The 21,492-nt window shown below is 39.1% G+C and overlaps 1 long non-coding RNA gene across 1 annotated transcript in view; it reads right to left on the minus strand.

Moving 5' to 3' along the window:
• The window catches only part of LOC137226576 (uncharacterized), a 59,138-nt gene that overhangs the window by 5,440 nt on the left and 32,206 nt on the right, over nt 1–21,492 (minus strand). The gene's annotated exons all lie outside the window — the stretch shown is intronic.

Raw genomic sequence — 21,492 nt, forward strand, 5'->3', positions numbered from 1 at the left:
CAGTGTGTATCTTTTTTGTGTGATAGTGTTGAGAGGTAAGATAGCATACATAATGGCGAGGGCTTGGGTTCTAGATCCAGAATTGTATTTGGATACCAGTTAAGCCAGGACTCTTCAAATTTCCTTAATACATTACTTAACATGTGCCTCAGCTTTCTCATCCGTAAAATGTAGATAATAGTACTACGCTGCCATATGGTTATAAGGGTAGAATGAGAAAATTCACGTGAAGCAATTAGAACAGTGCCTGACAACACAGAATCAAGAATTTATATTTCTAATAGTAGTTAGTGCGACAGTCACTTCGCTGCTAAAAGTATGAGCCCACGCTACCTCTCCATCATACAGGAGCACAATGCAGTCTCCATAAATGTTAAATGATGATATTTCTATTTTATATGGGTAAGTGTGAATATAGTATCCCAGAGAGTCTCATGCCCCCAGTTGGTAGGTAGTGAGCATTCAGTGCACCAAAATATTTTTAAATTGAACTATTTTTTTAGATTTATGAATGCAAACAACATGCTAAAATGAGAAAACATGCATACTGTATTTACAAAGGTTTAGCTTTTTCCAGGAGAGTATTTGGAGGTAGAAGTTCCCATATTAACTAAATAGTCAATCCAAACCTCTATTTTAGTTCAGCTGTGAGCATCCAGTCCTGTTATTTGTCTTTAAACAAGATATACTAAAAAGAATTGCTGTTGAGCTGGGCCACTATTTCTACCTTGTGTGTTAGTATAATGGCGTGTAGAAAGGTATAAAATATTCCTAGGGAATCTCTGTACTGGCAGTTGTGATAGTCACTCTACAGAATAAAATTATAGTCCCTCAACAGTACCATCACCTCAACCTGATTGGCAATCACATGAAGTTCCTACAACAGAACAGCTCAATTCTTCCTTGCTGTAGATAATATTATACCATAATCCAGGCAAAATGAGCTGCAGAGTACACTGTAATCTCTCTCAAGGGAGGGAAAAGTTGCATACTGATTAGAGCAGAGGAGACCTTTGCTGCAACTACATTTAATGCACACAGGAAGAGAAACATGAATAATTGAGAGCTATAAACAAGCAACAGAGCAAACATGCTACACTTTATTATTCTAAGAGTTGTATAATTAGGTACCTACATTAACAATTAATCCATCCCAGAAAAGAAAGCCAATTTTAAGAGATTTAGGAGGCATGTGTCATCTCTGTGTCATGTGCTTTAACTTGATTCTCAAATATTTAATATATATTTTCATAAGCAGTTTAAAGGCAAAAACGTCATAGATAAAACTATAGGCAATAAGTATATAGAAATGATTCAGAGCTTGTTAACAATTTTGAAAACCTAGTGGAATTGAGGAAAAATTACTCCTGTTCCAGATGCTATATTTGCTGGCATGTGCTAGTTTTGATTGTAATTCATACAAGACAATATGACTTCTATTTAGTTAATTTCCACTAGGTGACTAGCAACACCTTGGGATATCTTTATGGGCCTATCAAAATAATTAAAAGCGAAGACAAACCGTATTACGAAGTGAAAGAAACCAGTCTGAAAAGGCAACATACCGTACAAACTAGCAGGTGACACCAATGGGAATACTTCAACGCAGAACAAACTATTTCATAACCTTAGGGAATTTAAAATAAAATTGATTTTAACTGCATTAGACCCCTGGCAAAATTGAAAAGAGAACTACCAAAGAAAACCGCTGTAAAGTATTGAGGGAAAAGAACGCAATTCAAAGACAAGGTCTGGGAAAGACTCCTGACAAATTAAGACAACAAAAAAGTGAACTTTTCCAACCTTCCCCAAAACGTCACGCAAACCCCATCTACTTTTTGTCTTTCTGCAGAGTTTTAGAGCTGCTGACACCTTCACTTCCACCTCAGCCTATGGAAACAAATCCATGAATTAAAAGCTTTTGTGACTCCTAATTACTTTCAAGGGAGTCAAACTTAGCAAAATTCAGTTTATGTTCAAAAAGAGCTAACTGTCATATGTGAATTGTTCATTCATTCAGTGAATATCTACCGAGCACCTTCAATCTGCCAGTCCCTGTTTCAGACAACGTAAAACAGACAAATCCCTTCCCTCGTGGAGATTTTATTTGAGGAGAGACAAAAACGATGACAACTGAATGATTATACATATCAGAGAGTAATATTATATTAATTTATCATTTATTATAAGTCATGTATATATGAGTTAAATTATATTTTACTATTTCTTCTATTATTATGTTACATACTATTTTCTTTTATGATACTTTGAAAGAGTATCAGGACATTCCACTCTCAAAAGCTTCATAATTTTGGTTCATAACTTAAAGACAGTGACTTGAGGTTGTTCAGATTCTTTTACTGCAAATTTTGTAACTGTAGAAATACTCTAGCCATTCATTCTAATCATTTATAAGCTGTTTTGCCAGAGAAAATCACTCTGGAGCTAAGTTTTCAGCCCTAGTAGGTATTTTACTTCTCACTCCTACAAATAAGTGATTTAGAAATCAAGAATACAGAATAGTTATTTCACTTTGGCAGTTCAGGCCAAATATTTAATGAGAAAAGATTAAAATTTATAGTTAAAATGTGTGCTTCTGTTTGAAGCTAGGATATTACTATTGTCCCTGATGTTCTTCCCAATCCTGGAAATTAAGAACTAATTTTGTAATAAAATACGATGAATGAGACATAGGTATCAAAGCTCCACAGAAAACATTTTTTTTTCTTAAAAATCCTGTGAAATTCACAACTACCAAACTCCTAAATATCAATATCTCCTTTTGACTCCCTTTAAGAAAACAGTAAAGATAGAATTTTCTTGTAATCTCCCTAAACAACTCAGCCTGTCTTGATACATTGGTTCTAGTTGATGCCTTCAGTAAAATCAGTTCTGTTAAGAGAAGAATTGGGGGAAACAGGTGGGAAAAGAATTTCTCCATGCTTCATTTTCCTGCCTAATTTTTTTTTTTTATAAATTCATCTTTCCCTACCCATCTCATTTCGACCCACAAAGATTGAAAATTGGTTTAGAGTCATCTAATTTGGCCCTGACACTTGCAACTAAAAGAAAAGATGTTTATCTCTAAGGAATCACACAGTCTGTTTATTTGATAGGTAAATGGGTCTGCCTCCTACAAACCTCGGCCAGAATACCGAGTGTAGAGCCGGGTTATGGGCAGAAAGTGATCTGGGAGGGAGCCAGGGAGAACAAAGGAAACGATCTACTTTAGCTTCATGATACTAAACGACAGACTATATGAGAAATCCGAAGAATGACTGCAGGCAAGAAATGAATGTGGGTAAGCATATTTTTTTCCTTTGAAATAAAGCTGAAACTTCACTTAACTCTCATGCCAAGAGCTATAACGGGCATGATTAGTTTGGTCTTAAGAAGCCAATGCTTCTATAGAAAAGCAAAGCCCATTGACCCGAACAAAGCTAGGGAATCATTCTGGCAGCTTAAAATGGCAGGCGTTGGCATTTTTTTCCCATTGGCATTTCTTCCTGTCTAGTTATCTCCTTCAAGAGTAAGAGAACTCTCTTTTTTCTCCCCTGTATCTGTCATCTGCAGAGCTAAGACGAACAAATCTCTTCCTCTTTACAAGATCAATAAAGAAAATTAGACATGACTTTGAAAGCACTTAAAGAAATCTAAGCTCTGCTTTTCAGAGTGCAATATCATCTTATGCCTTTAAGGATTGCCAAAATATATAGATAGCCACACATATACACAGCAGCAGCCTATTACATAATACCATGAGTTTAAATCTTTCTGTCACTTACTAACAATGTGACTATAAACTTGAACAATGTACTCTATTCTCTGAGCCTTCTTCATCTGTCAGAGACTGGCACTCATTAGATCCAAAATACATAAAGATGTGGCAGAAACTTAAAAGGGCAACAATTTATTATGCATTTTCTGAAGTATCTCTCAATTTAGGATTCAGTAATAAATTCTATAAAATAATATTGAGCATCTACTGTATCTTGGAAGAATCAGTCCACAATGATAGTACGATGCTTTACTTCCATATTGTACCATGCGAACATGATGAAGACGAGTTAAATCTAGCCAGGGTAGGCTAGAGCTGAGTATTGAAAAGTGAGTAAGAGTTAGTTTTGAGTGTGTTGAATTTGAGGTACTATAGGTCAAAGAAAAAAGTCCTGAAGGCAATTGAATATAATAGCCTGTAGTTCAATGAAGACATCAGGGTTAGAGACACATATCCAGGAGTCATTGCTTTGCAGGGATGGTAGTATCTAAAGACAGACTAAACGAACCAGGAAGAGCATATGCAGGCTGAGACATGAAACAGAGAGTTTTAAGGAGAACCAAGAGAGTATTAAGAAAGAGAAAGTGAGCAGCATTACACAATGCTGCAAAGTTGGCACACAACTAAAAGTATCAGTCATTTAGTGCAAAAAATTTTCGAGGAATAGTACATGCAAGAGCTATGTTGCACGAATCAGTGAAAAGTATGTTAAGGCTTAATATGACCATTAAACACCTGTCACGAAATTCACCTTTCCAGCACACAGCAGAGTAGATAGTGTAAGAATAGAAACTTAAGGAGCCAAATTGAACATCCTCTTTCATGAAGTATATGCTTGCATTTTCTGCCTATATTTAAATTGGGCTTTCAGGACATCAGTGGATATGTCAGAGTAAGGACTTCTGAAAATCCAGTTCTCCATGAATGAACAGGAGCACAAGTAAAATTGTCAAAATCAACTTTTTCAGAACTTTGAAAATTAACCAAAATTAACCAAAGGAACATTTATTCAAGAAAAATGGCTATATCTCAGTAAGAACAGCAAACTTCATAGTAGCCTTTGAAAATCAACAGTCCTACAATCACAGTGAAAACCTACAGCCTAGAGACACTGGAGGAGAGAACAGATTTGGAGCTCCCCAAAAGCCATTACCAGAAAATTGCGTGGCAGTTCCCTGGTAAATCCACTTGCATGGCTGTCTTATTTGGCCTGCTTCAGAGCTCAGCCAGTGCAAAGAGTTTACCCTGCAGTTGTTCGCAATTATTTAATATTGCATCTGCCCACGTCAGTGATAGCAGTCAGGGTGAACAAGATTATAAAAAAAATTTAAAGGAGAAGCTGGGTAATGAGATGTCCACAACGGACTTTGTAAACAGGTGGGAAGAGATGGGCACCACGGGCCCCTCCAGCCAGTCCAAGCTGGCTCCAGCACACCACTGCCATCTCTCATGCGTCAAGAACAGAGTGGAAAATTTCTATTCAGTCTCTCCTATCTTAGAGTAACCCATAAATTGATAGTCACATGTCAGAGATGAGGACATAAACTTAGGTAACTTGCTCATGGCTATACATCACGAAAAGGATAATACAAGAGTTCAAATCCAGATTTCTCTGATTCCAGAGACCACATCTCTCATTTGTTTCAGGGAGAGGTAGTCAAAAAAGCCACCCAAAACCTCAGCAATAAACAAAACAAGAGTTTGGTTAAATGTTGAGTTGCTTCTTAAGATCATGGTTATCTTCTGAATATCCTGGATGTCTTGCAGATGATGGAAATTTTATTGCTAGCATCAATTATATGCAAAGTATACAATTAGATGGATTGAGTATCTTTAGAGTGGAAGATTAATCAGAGTTCAGTGCACCAACAAACTCTTGGAACCTCTCTCTCTAGTCCTCTTTCTTGCTTTGTTTGCTAGCTCTTTTTTTTTTTGACCCTTTCCTCCAAACATTAATATCTTAGACGTCAAGGGAGCAGGCATTGAAAGAAAAAGTGAGTAACAGGATGTGTCTATGTGTTTAGCAATTCTGGTGAAAAACAAAAAATGGATCAGTTTCAATGGTAAAAATGTCAATGAGGTAGTGAAGGAGTTCCATCCCTTTGGGAGATTGAGTCTCCACCTGTCAGGAATGAAAAGAGAAGAAGATTGGTCCCAAGTTAGACCAGTGATTCTCAGATGTTAGTACGTGTCAGATCACCACAGATCACTGAGTTGCACGACCAGTTTCTGATTCACTAGATCTAAGGTGGGGCCCCAAATCTGCATTACTAACAAGTTCCCAGATGATGCTGAGGCTTTTCATCCAGTGACCACAATTAGAGCAGGGATGCTTCAGATACCCGGTAATTGGTGTACACATTACAGATGGAAACGCACTGGTAAAGATCCCTTCTTCTCAAACTTCACTGCACGTTGCAATCACCTGGGGACTTTAAAACAAATGTCTAGGTCCCAACCCAGAGATTCTGCTTTAATTAGTCTGGAGTGCAGCTTGGGTGCTGGGAATGTTAAGAACTCCACAGGTGATTCTAATGCACAGCTAAGTTTGAAAACCAGTAGAAGTTGATCTGAACTTTAACCCTTGGATGCTATATTCTTTGCACATGACTCTCAGTGTTTCCTCCTAAAACTGGCCCATAAGAAAAGCACTGGTTCCCTCAGTGTCCTAGCTTGTTTCAAGTGTGTGTTGACTGGTATAAGCTGGAGTGCCAGCTGGGAGATCCAGTAGACTGTGCCTGAGCTATGAGTTAGGAAGCTCTCCTTCGGGTCTCACTCAGTCTCTGCTACTTACTGAATGTGTGACCTTACTTAGTTGAATATGACATTTAATTTCTCTATTTTGTCTCCTGTTCTTAGGTATAGATAATAGTGAGCAGTATATTAAAAAAAAAACTTGGAAAATAATAATAATAATATATTATTTCTCTGCATATGGGAGGTTAAAACATGTTACCTCCTTTCCATTGTTAAGAACAAAATGATATTCAGCCTACTCAGATTGCATAAAATGGTCTAAAATAATAATAAAGAGAGAATGTGTGGTTCCATTTTGGCTGTCAAGTTTTAAAAATTCTTTATATAATGGCTCCATCTACTGGTCAATGAAATAAAGAGTTTTCAGGCTCCAAAATGCAGTCAGGTTTCACGCTTCACAAATTAACTAGTCTAGTCTGAGTCAGGAAAAGAATAAGGTGACTTTTTATTTAGAAAGCTTCCACAAACTTGATTTAATTTCTTCCTTGAGAATTTTGCTTTGTTTATTGTTTGAATCAAGCCCAATCTCTGTAACACTGCTATGTAAAAGTGAACGGTGTTGTATTTGCATATTTCCCTCTGATTTCCTTAGTCATTGTTCCCCTTCCTTCCCGCTTGGTACTTCTTCCTCCGGCGCCCAGTCCTGCTGCTACCCCTGATACTTCAGGCAGGCTTGATGTTTCATGCTCTGTGCCCAACTTTTCATTCTAATTGGGAAGAAATTTTATGAAATTTATGCTAAAATAGCAATGAGAAATTATGGATAACTGACCCGTGAACAAAGTGTGGTTCCTAGAGATGGAATATCCAGCAGAGAGAAAGATTCTCAATAGCAGATCTAGATCCAATAAGTATAAGAGATCTTTGGGGGCTTATGGGCTTAGCTTAGTAGGAATGAAAAGTGAGATTAATTTTAAATGAATAGAAAAGATGTGTACTTGAATGGGAAAAAAAACCCTATGAACCCACTTACTGTTTGGATATAAATCTCATGGAAATGTTTTACTCTCCCTGTGCCCAGTGTATCTGATGGCAAATATAGCACAAGTTATCCATATTCTTTAGTTAATACAATACAGTAAAATAGTAGACCATTTAAAATTGTATTTCAATGTCTATCTGAGCCTTAGCAAATATAACTTACTGGTTCAATATAACTGAATATTAATATACACAGCTAGGTTAGTATTTTAGAAATCCAGTATCAGCCTATTGTCATTATAGCTGTTGTTTTGCTTTTTATTAAGAGGAACACTATCTTTTCTTAGAATAGGGAGACAGGGACATACTTGAATAGAAATTTTATTTTTACTTTTTATATTTATTTTATGGAAATTGTGATTCATTTTTGTACCCATTGGAATGTTCTGGGCCACAGTAGATATTATTCACATCAAGACATATTGAGTCTAATAGGATATTATTTACACCAACACATACTGAGTCTATTAATATGTCTCTTGGGATAAAGTGAGTGCAAGCAGTTAGTTGAATAGTAAAAGAAAAGTGTTGGAGAGAAGTACCATACTTTTTGCTCTGTAACTGCTCTATAAGAAGAATAAAACTTCTGCTACTGTTTCATCCTACAAATATGGTAGTGAAACACTTAGTCTCTTCTAATACTTTACTGTTGAGATATTTTAAGTGGTTTTATTGAAATGAAAGGATATGAAAATTACCTCAGAAGTATAGTAAAGAAACTAAAGAAGAATAAAAGATTAAGATGTTAAATGCTCTAATAGCAAAATAATCACTGAGTCTCTTGTGAACCTCCAATGGACACAGTATTTTCACTAACTCACTAATAAGGTCTTACATTCTCTGATATGAAATGTACAAGGAAAAGAAATAACCGATGATTTTTTGGTAGGATAACTAATTCAATAGATATTTATTGACTGCCGTCTTTGTTAGATACTATTCTAGGCACTGGGGGAAAAAAGGAGCGAACAAAACAGAAAACAGTTTCAGTCTTTAATAATAATAACAACAGTAACAATAGCTAGTAGTAGTTGGGCATAATTACACCAGATCCTGCATGATCTATTCATCTAATTTATCCCTCAATTAATATTTATAACGAATTTCTTCTTGTCCCCTTCTTTTCTTCATTATCCTTCACTCCCCTCATTTGTAGTTAAAAAAAAAATCACAACAATCCGAGTTCATTCTGAGCAATATGGCAGAAAGGAGCTTTGGGGGTAGGGAGGGGGCTGAGGCTTGGCGTGGTTCTGTTATAAATGTCATGTGCCTGGATTCTCCTCCTCACCGCAAGTTGTTAGAACAGCCCTGAGCAGTACTCAGCTTTCTGGGGATTTTGTTTCATCTTTATGAAGTACTAACACAGTATTGGGATCTATACTTAAAATAGGCCTCTCGTCGTGGTCCCACTTAAGTAGCCTGAAGAGTCAGGAGAACTAAGAAAAGAAAAGTAAGGTATGGAACAAGCAAGCTAGAACAGTGAGGGAAAACGGGTCAGGGACACCTCCGTAGACAACTACAGGTGGCATAGATATCACTGTAAAAGCCTCCCCCTGCAGGATTAATGGTAAGAAACGGATCCAGAAAGTGAACTTGTGGACAGCAAGTCATGCCCTGTTTGTAGTAGGTAAGTCTTAAACTGTGACGTGGCCTCCGAAGATATGAAAGATAGCCCGCCTACAGCTCTGGATTCCCGCGACCTTACAGCTTGCTCACTCTACTTATAGCTAGCTCTCTTTGGGTGTTCCTCTGAATGGGGGAGGGCTCTGGGGAGCTGCATCCACTCACTCATTCGTGTCTGTATCTGGTTTTTAATCTTTGCACCACTTGCTGCTAATTTGGTATAAACTAAAATGACAACAACTGTGAACTAAGTCTGAGTATACATTCCCTAGTCACTGATCACAGACCAGTTCTGTGTAGTCTGGTCAGCACAGGTAGGCTGCTTAACCACATTGCACCAGGCTGGTCACTTCAAAGGGGTCTGCGTTGCCTGATTTATTGGGGGAACACATTGCACTATAGAAATACACATTTATTATTTCCTTAAAATCTAGTATTCACTCCTCAGATTGCAAAAATAACATGTTCTTTGTAGAAACTGGAAAAACACAGAAACACAAAAAGAAGGAAAAAAATACAATAAGTCCCCTACATATGAATGAGTTCTGTTCTGAGAGTGTGTTCATAAGTCCAGTTTGCTTTTAAGTCCAACAAAGTTAGCCTAGGTACCCAGCTAACACAGTCAGCTATATAGTACTGTACTGTAATAGGTTTATAATAGTTTTCACACATAATACATAGTTTTCACACATAATACATAAAACATAGTTTTCACACATAATACATAAAATACACACATAATACATAATACATAAAAAACAAACACAAAAATAAAGAAAACATTTTAAATCTTGCAGTATAGTACGTTGAAAAGCACAGCAGTACAGAACAACAGCTGGCATACAGGGGCTGACATTGAGTGAACCGGCAAGAAGAGTTACTGACTGGAAGAGGGAAAGGAGGTGGGAGGTGGTAGAGCTGAAGGATCGTCAGCAATAGGAGACGGAGGGCGAGCTGCAATTTCACTCACAGCTGACGGTGATGGCACAGGTTCCACTTCCTTGCTGGATTCAATTCTATCTACCCTCTTGAAAAAACGATCCACTGATGTCTGGGTAGTAGCTCTTTTTTCCTCGTCATAGATGACACGGTAGCACTGGATTGCATTCTGAACGACTGCTGCAACCTTTGTGTACCGGCCTAGTTTGGGTCCTGTGCCTCAAAAACTAACAGTGCCCCCTCAAATAAACAAAATCCCCTTGCCATTTCCTGCGTTGTGAATCTCTTCGGTTCTTCAGTTACTTCTTCCTCTTGTCTCTCTTCATCCTTTCTCTGGTCCTCCAGTTCCATCAGGTCTTCATTAGTAAGCTCTTTGTGTTGCACAGCAAGGAGTTCAATGAAGTCGTCCTCTTGCCGATCTAGCTCCAGCTTCTCGCTGAGGGTCACTAAGCTGCTGAAGACCTCTTTGGACTCCTTATCCACCTTTGCAAATCCACGAAAATTATGAATAGACTGCAGGCAAACCTTCTTCCAAACCCCATTCATGGTGATGGCTGTAACCTCACGTCAAGCAAAGTCAATGTTTTTTATGGCCTTGTAGATGTTATATGCCTTTCAAAATTGTCGCAAGGCTGTTCCTGACTCATCACTCACCTCTACTGCCTGATGAAAAGTCTGACGTAAATAATATTTCTTAAAAGTCGCTATAACTCCCTGGTCCATAGGTTGGATGAACAACATAGTATTTGGTGGCAGATGCAGTACCTTGACGTTGGGATGAAAGTTGTCCATGAATGGGGTGTGGCCTGGAGCACTGTCGAGCAGCAAAAGAATATTGAATGGGGCATCCTTCTCCAAGCAATATTTCTCTACCTCGGGGATAAAGTGGTGGAAAAAATAGTTCTGGAAAATGGCCTGTGTAACCCAGGCTTTGCGGTTACTCTTCCACACACCGGGAAGAGAGCCCTTGGCTGTTTTTAAGTACTCTTGGGTTCACTGAATGAAGAACTAAGTAAGAGAAGTTTCAGCTTCATATCTCTGGAAGCATTGCCACCAAACAACAGAGTTAGCCTATCCTTTGCTGCTTTCTAGCCTGGCATCAACTTTTCCTCCTTACTGATGTAACTTTGGTCTGGCATCCTCTTCCAGTACAGTCCTGTCTCATCCACATTAAAAACCTGCTCGTGTGAATACATGCCTTCATCAATTATTTCTCGAAGCATTTCAGAAAATTCCCAGGCAGATACCGTATCTGCACTTGCTGCTGCACCACTTACTTTTATGTTGTGAAGTTTGGCTCTAGCCTTGAACCGAGGAAACCAGCCATGGCTGGCATTAAAAGATGCACCTCTGATTCTCTGCCATTTTTCTTCAAGACTTCATAGGGGAGGAGCTTCAAGATGGCGGAAGAGTAAGACGCGGAAATCACCTTCCTCCCCACAAATACATCAGAAATACATCTACATGTGGAACAACTCCTACAGAACACCTGCTGAACGCTGGCAGAAGACCTCAGACCTCCCGAAAGGCAAGAAACTCCCCACGTACCTGGGTAAGGCAAAAGAAAAAACAGACAAAAGAATAGGGCCGGGACCTGCACCAGTGGGAGGGAGCTGTGAAGGCGGAAATGTTTCCACACACTAGAAGCCCCTTCGCGGGCAGAGACTGTGGGTGGCGGAGGGGGGAGCTTCGGAGCCGCGGAGGAGAGCACAGCAACAGGAGTGTGGAGGGCACAGCGGAGAGATTCCCGCACAGAGGATTGGTGCCGACTGGCACTCACCAGCCCGAGGGGCTTGTCTCTCACCCGCCAGGGCTGGCGGGGCTGCGAGCTGAGGCTCGGGCTTCGGTCGGAGCACCGGGAGAGGACTGGGGTTGGCGGCGTGAACACAGCCTGAGGGGGCTAGTGAGCCACGGCTAGCCGGGAGGGATTCCGGGAAAAAGTCTGGGGCTGCAGAAGAGGTAAAAGACGTTTTCTTGCCTCTCTGTTTCCTGGTGCGTGAGGAGAGGGGATTAAGAGCGCTGCTTAAAGGAGCTCCAGAGACGGGCGCGAGCCGCGGCTAAAAGCGCGGACCCAGAGATGGGCGTGAGACGCTAAGGCTGCTGCTGCCGCCACCAAGAAGTCTGTGTGCGAGCACAGGTCACTCTCCACACCCCCCTTCCGGGGAGCCTGTGCAGCCCGCCACTGCCAGGGTCCCGGGGTCCAGGGACAACTTCCCCGGGAGAACACACAGCGCGCCTCAGGCTTGTGAAACGTCACGCCGGCCTCTGCCGCCGCAGGCCCGCCCCGCACTCCGTGCCCCTCCCCCCCCCCCCCCCCCCCCCCCCGCCCCGCCTGAGTGAGCCAGAGGCCGCGAATCAGCGGCTCCTTTAACCCCGTCCTGTCTGAGCGAAGAACAGACGCCCTCAGGCGACCTACACGCAGAGGCGGGGCCAAATCCAAAGCTGAGCCCCTGGGAGCTGTGAGAACAAAGAAGAGAAAGGGAAATCTCTCCCAGCAGCCTCAGAAACAGCGGATTAAAGCTCCACAATCGACTTGATGTACCCTGCATCTGTAGAATACCTGAATAGACAACGAATCATCCCAAATTGAGGAGGTGGACTTTGGGAGCAAAGATATATTTGTTTATCCTTTTTCTGTTTTTCCGTGTGGATGATAGGCTCTTGGTGCTCCAGCCAGGCGTCAGGGGTGTGCCTCTGACGTGGGAGAGCCAACTTCAGGACACTGGCCCACAAGAGACCTCCCAGCTCCACATAATATCAAACGGCGAAAATCTCCCAGAGATCTCCATCTCAACATCAAGACCCAGCTCCACTCAACGACCAGCAAGCTACAGTGCTGGATGCCCTATGCCAAACAACTAGCAAGACAGGAACACAACCCCACGCATTAGCAGAGAGGCTGCCTAAAATCATAATAAGGCCACAGACACCCCAAAACACACTACCAGACGTGGACCTGCCCACCAGAAAGACAAGATCCAGCCTCATCCACCAGAACAGAGGCACTACTCCTCTCCACCAGGAAGCCTACACAACCCACTGAACCAACCTTCGCCACTGGGGACAGACACCAAAAACAGCAGGAACTACGAACCTGCAGCCTGCAAAAAGAAGAACCCAAACACAGTAAGTTAAGCAAAATGAGAAAACAGAGAAACACAGCAGATGGAGGAGCAAGGCAAAAACCCACCAGACCAAACAAATGAAGAGGAAATAGGCAGTCTACCTGAAAAAGAATTCAGAATAATGATAGTAAAGATGATCCGAAATCTTGGAAATAGAATAGAGAAAATACAAGAAACGTTTAACAAGGACCTAGAAGATTTAAAGAGCAAACAAACAGTGATGAACAACACAGTAAATGAAATTACAAATTCTCTAGAAGGGATCAATAGCAGAATAACTGATGCAGAAGAACGGATAAGTGACCTGGGAGATAAAATAGTGGAAATAACTACTGCAGAGCAGAATAAGGAAAAAACAATGAAAAGAACTGAGGACAGTCTCAGAGACCTCTGGGACAACATTAAACGCACCAACATTCGAATTATAGGGGTCCCAGAAGAAGAAGAGAAAAAAAAGGGACTGAGAAAATATTTGAAGAGATTATAGTTGAAAACTTCCCTAATATGGGAAAGGAAATAGTTAATCAAGTCCAGGAAGCACAGAGAGTCCCATACAGGATAAATCCAAGGAGAAACACGCCAAGACACATATTAATCAAACTATCAAAAATTAAATACAAAGAAAAAATATTAAAAGCAGCAAGGGAAAAACAAATAACACACAAGGGAATCCCCATAAGGTTAACAGCTGATCTTTCAGCAGAAACTCCGCAAGCCAGAAGGGAGTGGCAGGACATATTTAAAGTGATGAAGGAGAAAAACCTGCAACCAAGATTACTCTACCCAGCACGGATCTCATTCAGATTTGTTGGAGAAATTAAAACCTTTACAGATAAGCAAAAGCTAAGAGAACTCAGCACCACCAAACCAGCTTTACAACAAATGCTAGAGGAACTTCTCTAGGCAGGAAACACCAGAGAAGGAAAAGGCCTACAATAACAAACCCAAAACAATTAAGAAAATGGGAATAGGAACATACATACCAATAATTACCTTAAATGTAAATGGATTAAATGCTCCAACCAAAAGACATAGACTGGCTGAATGGATACAAACACAAGACCTGTATATATGCTGTCTACAAGAGACCCACTTCAGACCTAGGGACACATCCAGACTGAAAGTGAGGGAATGGAAAAAGATATTCCATACAAATGGAAATCAAAAGAAAGCTGGAGTAGCAATTCTCATATCAGACAATATAGACTTTAAAATAAATACTATTACAAGAGACAAAGAAGGGCACTACATAATGATCAAGGGATCATTATGGGATCCCATCTATGGGATGCAGCAAAAGCAGTTCTATGAGGGAGTTTATAGCAATACAATCCTACCTTAAGAAACAAGAAACATCTCAAATAAACAACCTAACCTTACACCTAAAGCCATTAGAGAAAGAAGAACAAAAAACCCCCAAAGTTAGCAGAAGGAAAGAAATCATAAAGATCAGATCAGAAATAAATGAAAAAGAAATGAAGGAAATGATAGCAAAGATCAATAAAACTAAAAGTTGGTTCTTTGAAAAGATAAACAAAATTGATAAACCATTAGCCAGACTCATCAAGAAAAAAAGGGAGAAGACTCAACACAATAGAATTAGAAATGAAAAAGGAGAAGTAACAACTGACACTGCAGACATACAAAGGATCATGAGAGATTACTACAAGCAACTCTATGCCAATAAAATGGACAACCTGGAAGAAATGGACAGATTCTTAGAAATGCACAACCATCTGAGACTGAACCAGGAAGAAATAGAAAATATGAACATACCAATCACAAGCACTGAAATTAAAACTGTGATTAAAAATCTTCCAACAAACAAAAGCCCAGGACCAGATGGCTTCACAGGCGAATTCTATCAAACATTTCGAGAAGAGCTCACCCCTATCCTTCTCAAACTCTTCCAAGATATAGCAGAGGGAGGAACACTCCCAAACTCATTCTACGAGGCCACCATCACCCTGATACCAAAACCAGACAAAGATGTCACCAAGAAAGAAAACTACAAGCCAGTATCACTGATGAACATAGATGCAAAATTCCTCAACAAAATACCAGCAAACAGAATCCAACAGCACATTAAATGGATCATACACCATGACCAGGTGGGATTTATCCCAGAGATGCAAGGATTCTTCAATATATGCAAATCAATCAATGTGATACACCATATTAACAAATTGAAGGAGAAAAACCATATGATCATCTCAATCGATGCAGAGAAAGCTTTCGACAAAATTCAACACCCATTTATGATAAAAACCCTGCAGAAAGTAGGCATAGAGGGAACTTTCCTCAATATAATAAAGGCCATATATGACAAACCCACAGCCAACATCATCCTCAATGGTGAAAAACTGAAAGCATTTCCACTAAGATCAGGAACAAGACAAGGTTGCCCACTCTCACCAATATTATTCAACATAGTTTGGGAAGTTTTAGCCACAGCAATCAGAGAAGAAAAAGAAATAAAAGGAATCCAAATTGGAAAAGAGGAAGTAAAGCTGTCACTGTTTGCAGATGACATGATACTATACATAGAGAATCCTAAAGATGCTACCAGAAAACTACTAGAGCTAATCAATGAATTTGGTAAAGTAGCAGGATACAAAATTAATGCACAGAAATCTCTAGCATTCCTATACACTAATGATGAAAAATCTGACAGTGAAATTAAGAAAACACTCCCATTTACCACTGCAACAAAAAGAATAAAATATCTAGGGGTAAACCTACCTAAGGAGACAAAACACCTGTATGTAGAAAATTATACAACGCTGTTGAAAGAAATTAAAGATGATACAAATAGAGAGATATACCATGTTCTTGGACTGGAAGAATCAATATTGTGAAAATGACTCTACTACCCAAAGCAATCTACAGATTCAATGCAATCCCTATCAAACTACCAATGGCAATTTTCACAGAACTAGAACCAAAAATTTCACAATTTGTATGGAAACACAAAAGACCCTGAATAGCCAAAGCAATCTTGAGAAAGAAAAACGGAGCTGGAAGGATCAGGCTCCCTGGCTTCAGACCATACTACAAGGTTACAGTAATCAAGAGAGTATGGTACTGGCACAAAAACAGAAATATAGACCAATGGAACAGGATAGAAAGCCCAGAGATAAACCCATGCACATATGGTCACCTTATCTTTGATAAAGGAGGCAAGAATATACAGTGGAGAAAAGACAGCCTCTTCAGTAAGTGGTTCTGGGAAAACTGGACAGGTACATGTAAAAGTATGAAATTAGAACACTCCCGAACACCATACGCAAAAAAACTCAAAATGGATTAAAGACCTAAATGTAAGGCCAGACACTATCAAACTCTTAGAGGAAAACATAGGCAGAACACTACAACATAAATCACAGCAAGATCCTTTTTGACCCACCTCCTAGAGAAATGGAAATAAAAACAAAAATAAAGAGGACCTAATGAAACTTCAAAGATTTGCACAGCAAAGGGAACCATAAACAAGACCAAAAGACAACCCTCAGAATGTGAGAAAATATTTGCAAATGAAGCAACTGACAAAGGATTAATCTCCAAAATTTACAAGCAGCTCATGCAGCTCAATAACAAAAAAAAATCAACCCAATCCAAAAATGGGCAGAAGACCTAAAAAGACATTTCTCCAAAGAAGATATACAGATTGCCAATGAACACATGGAAGAATGCTCAACGTCATTAATCATGAGAAAAATGCAAATCAAAACTATAATGAGGGCTTCCCTGGTGGCGCAGTGGTTGAGAGTCTGCATGCCGATGCAGGGGACACGGGTTCGTGCCCCGGTCCAGGAGGATCCCACATGCCGCGGAGCAGCTGGGCCCGTGAGCCATGACCGCTGAGCCTGCACATCCTTAGCGTGTGCTCCGCGACGGGAGAGGCCAAAACGGTGAGAGGCCCACGTACCGCAAAAAAAAAAAAAAAAAAAAAAAAAAAAAAACAAGCTACAATGAGATATCATCTCACACCGGTCAGAATGATCAACATCAAAAAATCTACAAACAATAAATGCTGGAGAGGGTGTGGAGAAAAGGGAACCCTCTTGCACTGTTGGTGGGAATGTAAATTGATACAGCCACTATGGAGAACGGTATGGAGGTTCCTTAAAAATCTAAAAATAGAACTGCCATACCACCCAGCAATCCCACTACTGGGCATATAGCCTGAGAAAACCATAATTCAAAAAGAGTCATGTACCAATATGTTCATTGCAGCTCTATTTACAATAGCCAGGACATGGCAGCAGCCTAAGTGTCCATCAACAGATGAATGGATAAAGAAGATGTGGCACATATATTCAATGGAATATTACTCAGCCATAAAAAGAAACGAAATTGAGTTATTTTTAGTGAGGTGGATGGTTCTTCTTATAGAGCTTTCTCTGATTTTTTGTCTCTCTGTCTCTGTCTTTTTTGTCTCTGTTATCTCTGCATGCCTCTCTCTCTTTCTTTCTCTCTCTCACCAGTGAAGGCACTGATGCTGGTGAAAAGTCCCCACTCCTTGCTCCCACGTATGGAGGCTATACTATTTAATTTACTTGACTCTAGTGGACAGAGGAGTGAAGCGGGATTTTGTGTGCTGCTTCTTAGCGGTAGCAAAGACAAAATTATCAACAGGCTTGCTTCCAAATATTAATCCACCTAGGGGAGCACTTTTCAATAAAATGTGTATAGAAACTTTCAGTTACAAACATTTACTAAATCAGCTTCTGGTCCTGGGGCAGACCCCTATGAGATTCAAAATTTTCATCATAAGTACCCTCCCATATCTATTCATGTATTGTTCTTATAATCACAATTGGAATGGGTGTATATGTATGTATTTGAAAATACCAAAAAGGGGAGTGTGTTTGAAAACATTTCTACTTATTTTAACCATTTTTCAACTCTTTAAAACTCTTATAAGTTCATGTGTGTATAAATTCATAAACATGTGTAGAAGCATATACATCATACATTAGTGTCTCTAAGTGTTGGTATTTGGATGTGCTTTCTGAATATTTGTACTTTTATGAATTTCACCTTTAGCTTGCATTTTTAAAAAATGAAGTATGAGTTACTTTTATCAGCACAAAAAAGATATTTTCTAGTTTATTTTAAAAATAACACAAAACAAAAAGTTTTAAGTGATTAATTCAGCAAAGCACTTGCCCTGGCCGCATTTGTGTCTATGCCACAGTAAGTGAGAAGTGGAAGACGGTGATACCAGCACACAGAGGAGCAAACACAGGCCTCTTCTATGGAGTAAGGCTTATTTGCCATGTGTCACCTGCTCAGAAACAATTGAAATGATTCATAGAAAATGATATGGCATTTGTCTTTCTGAATATGGCAGCAACGTGAATCATACCTTGTTTTCCAGGGCTCACTTCAGAGACTTATGTGCTTTCCTTGCCTCCAACAATGGATCTGGAAAAGCTTGAATCAAAACTACAACATGACTAGGTAAGTAGCATCCTACCCAATTCATATCACATTCCTGAAGATACTTGAAGGCTATGTATTCTTAATCATTAAAAAGTAATACCAAACTGCCCTCTACAGAGGCCAAGACTTATAAGAAAATGCTTCAAACTATATTAAAATTGGAGAAAATATTGCTGTCTGGAAGAAAACTTCATTAAGTAGACTTTAGAATGTGAGTTACTATAATATTACAGTACTGATTATTCTTTTTTCTCAGCTATACTAAAATATAATTGACATATAACCATGAGTAAATTTAGGTGGACAGTGAGGCGTTTTGATATGTGTGTGTGTGTGTGTGTGTGTGTGTACTGAGAAATGTTTACCAGATAAGGTTAGTAAACACATCCTTTACCTCACATGATTACCATTTTGTAGTTGTTTTTATGGTGAGAATATTAAAACTCTACTCTCATAGCAACCTTTAAGTATAGAATATTGTATCATTAACTATAATTGCCACACTGTACATTAGATCACCAGAACTTTTCATCTTTTAACTGAAAGTTTGTAGCATTTGACCAACATCTTCTCATTTCCCCTACCCCTCATCCCTTGGCAACCACCATTCTAATTTCTATGAGTTCAGCGTTTTCAGATTTCACATACGAGATTATACAGTATTTGTCTTTCTTTCTCTGATTCATTTCACTTAGCATAATGCTTTCAAGGTCCATCTATGCTGTTGTAAATGGCAGGGTTCCTTCTTTTTATGGCTGTATAATATTCTGCTATAGATATATTTGCCACGTTTTCTTTATCCATTCATCCATCAGTTGACACTTAGGTTGTTTCCATGTCTTGGCTGTTGTGAATAGTGCTGCATTAAACATGGAAGTACACATATCTCTTTGAGATAGTGATTTCATTTCCTTTGGAGATATACCCAGAAGTGAATTTGCTGGATCATATGTGAGTTTTACTTCTAATTTTTTTGAGAAACCTCAATAATGTTTTCCAGAGGGGCTGCACCAATTTACATTCCCACCCAGCAAGGCAACAGTATTCCCTTTTCTTCACATCCTCATCAGAATTCATTTTTTCTTTTCTTTTTGATGATAGCCATTCTAACAGTTATGAGGTGATATCTTATTGTGGTTTACATTGCATTTTCCTAATGATTAGTGATGTTAACCAACTTTTCACATACTTGTTTGTCATTCATGTGTTTTTTAGAAAAATATCTGTCCAGATCCTCTGCCCATTTTTAAATCAGATGTTTTGGGGATTTTTTTGTCATTGAATTATTAGTTCCTTACATATTTTGGATATTAACTGTTCATCAGATTCATAGTTTGCAAGTATTTTCTCTCATTCTGTAGGTTACCTTTGCATTTTGCTGATTGTTTCTTTTGCTGTGCAGAAGGCTTTTAGTTTGATGTACTCCTACTTTCTGATTTACGTTTTTGTTGCTTCTGCTTTTGATGTCATGTCCAAAAAATTACTGCCAAAACCTATGTCAAGGGGCTTACCTCCTATATTTTCTTTCAGGAGTTTTATGATTACAGGTCTTATATTTAAGTCCTTAATCCATTTCAAGACAATTATGTAAGTCATGTAAGATAGGGATTCAATTTCATTCTTTTGCAAGTGAATACCCAGTTTTCTCAGCACCAGTTATTGAAGAGACTATCCTTTCTCCTTTCAGTATCCTTGGCTCCATTGTCAAATATCAGTTGACCATATGTGCATGGGCTTATTTCTGGGCTCTCGATTCCATTCCATTGGTCTGTGTGTCTTTTTTAAGGCAATATAATTCTCTTTTGATTACTATAATTTTGTAGTATAGTGCTGCCTCCAGCTCTGCTCTTTCTCAAGATTGTTTTATCTGTTTGGGGTCTTCTGTGGTTTCATATGAATTTTAGGATTATTCTTTCTATTTCTGTGAAAAATGCCATTGAAATTTTGATGGAAATGCATTGAATCTATAGATGGCTTTGGGAAGTAAAACTATTTTAATAGTTTTAACTCTTTTGATCTATGAACATGGATATCTTTCCATTGATTTGAGTCTTCAATTTCTTTCATCAATGTCTTGTCATTTTCAGTGTATAGATTTTTCACTTCCTTGGTTAAATTTATTCCTAAGTGGGCTTCCCTGGTGGTGCAGTGGTTGGGAGTCCGCCTGCCGATGCAGGGGACGCGGGTTCATGGCCCGGTCTGGGAAGATCCCACATGCCGCAGAGCGGCTGGTCCCGTGAGCCATGGCCACTGAGCCTGTGCTTCCAGAGCCTGTGCTTCCAGAGCCTGTGCTCCGCAACGGGAGAGGCCACAACAGTGAGAGGCCCACGTATGAAAAAAAAAAAAAATTTATTCCTAAGTATCATTTTTGATGATATTGGAGTTTTATTTTTTCTTCAGATAGTTCATTTTTAATGTATAGAAATACAAGTAATTTTTGTACATTGATTTTGTATCCTGCATTACTAAACTCTTTTTTAGTTCCAACAGATTTTTGGTGAAGTCCAGGATTTTCTATATACAAGATCATGTCATCAGCAAACAGAACAATTTTATTTCTTCCTTTTGGATTTGGATGCCTTTTCTTTCTTTTTCTTGTCTAACTGCTCTGACTAGGACTTCTAATACTATAATAGGAGTGATGAGACTGGGCATCCCTGTTTTGTTCCTGATATTAGAGGAAAACCTTTAATCTTTCAATGTTATGATGTTACCTATGGATTTATAATATGTGGCCTTTATTATGTTTAGTTATGTTCCTTCTATACCCAATTTGTTGAGATTTTATCATGAAAGGATGTTGAATTTTGTCAAATGTTTTTTCTGCATCTATTGAGATAA

Source organism: Pseudorca crassidens, chromosome 6 (assembly GCF_039906515.1).
Source record: "Pseudorca crassidens isolate mPseCra1 chromosome 6, mPseCra1.hap1, whole genome shotgun sequence".
NCBI classification, from domain to species: Eukaryota; Metazoa; Chordata; class Mammalia; order Artiodactyla; family Delphinidae; genus Pseudorca; species Pseudorca crassidens.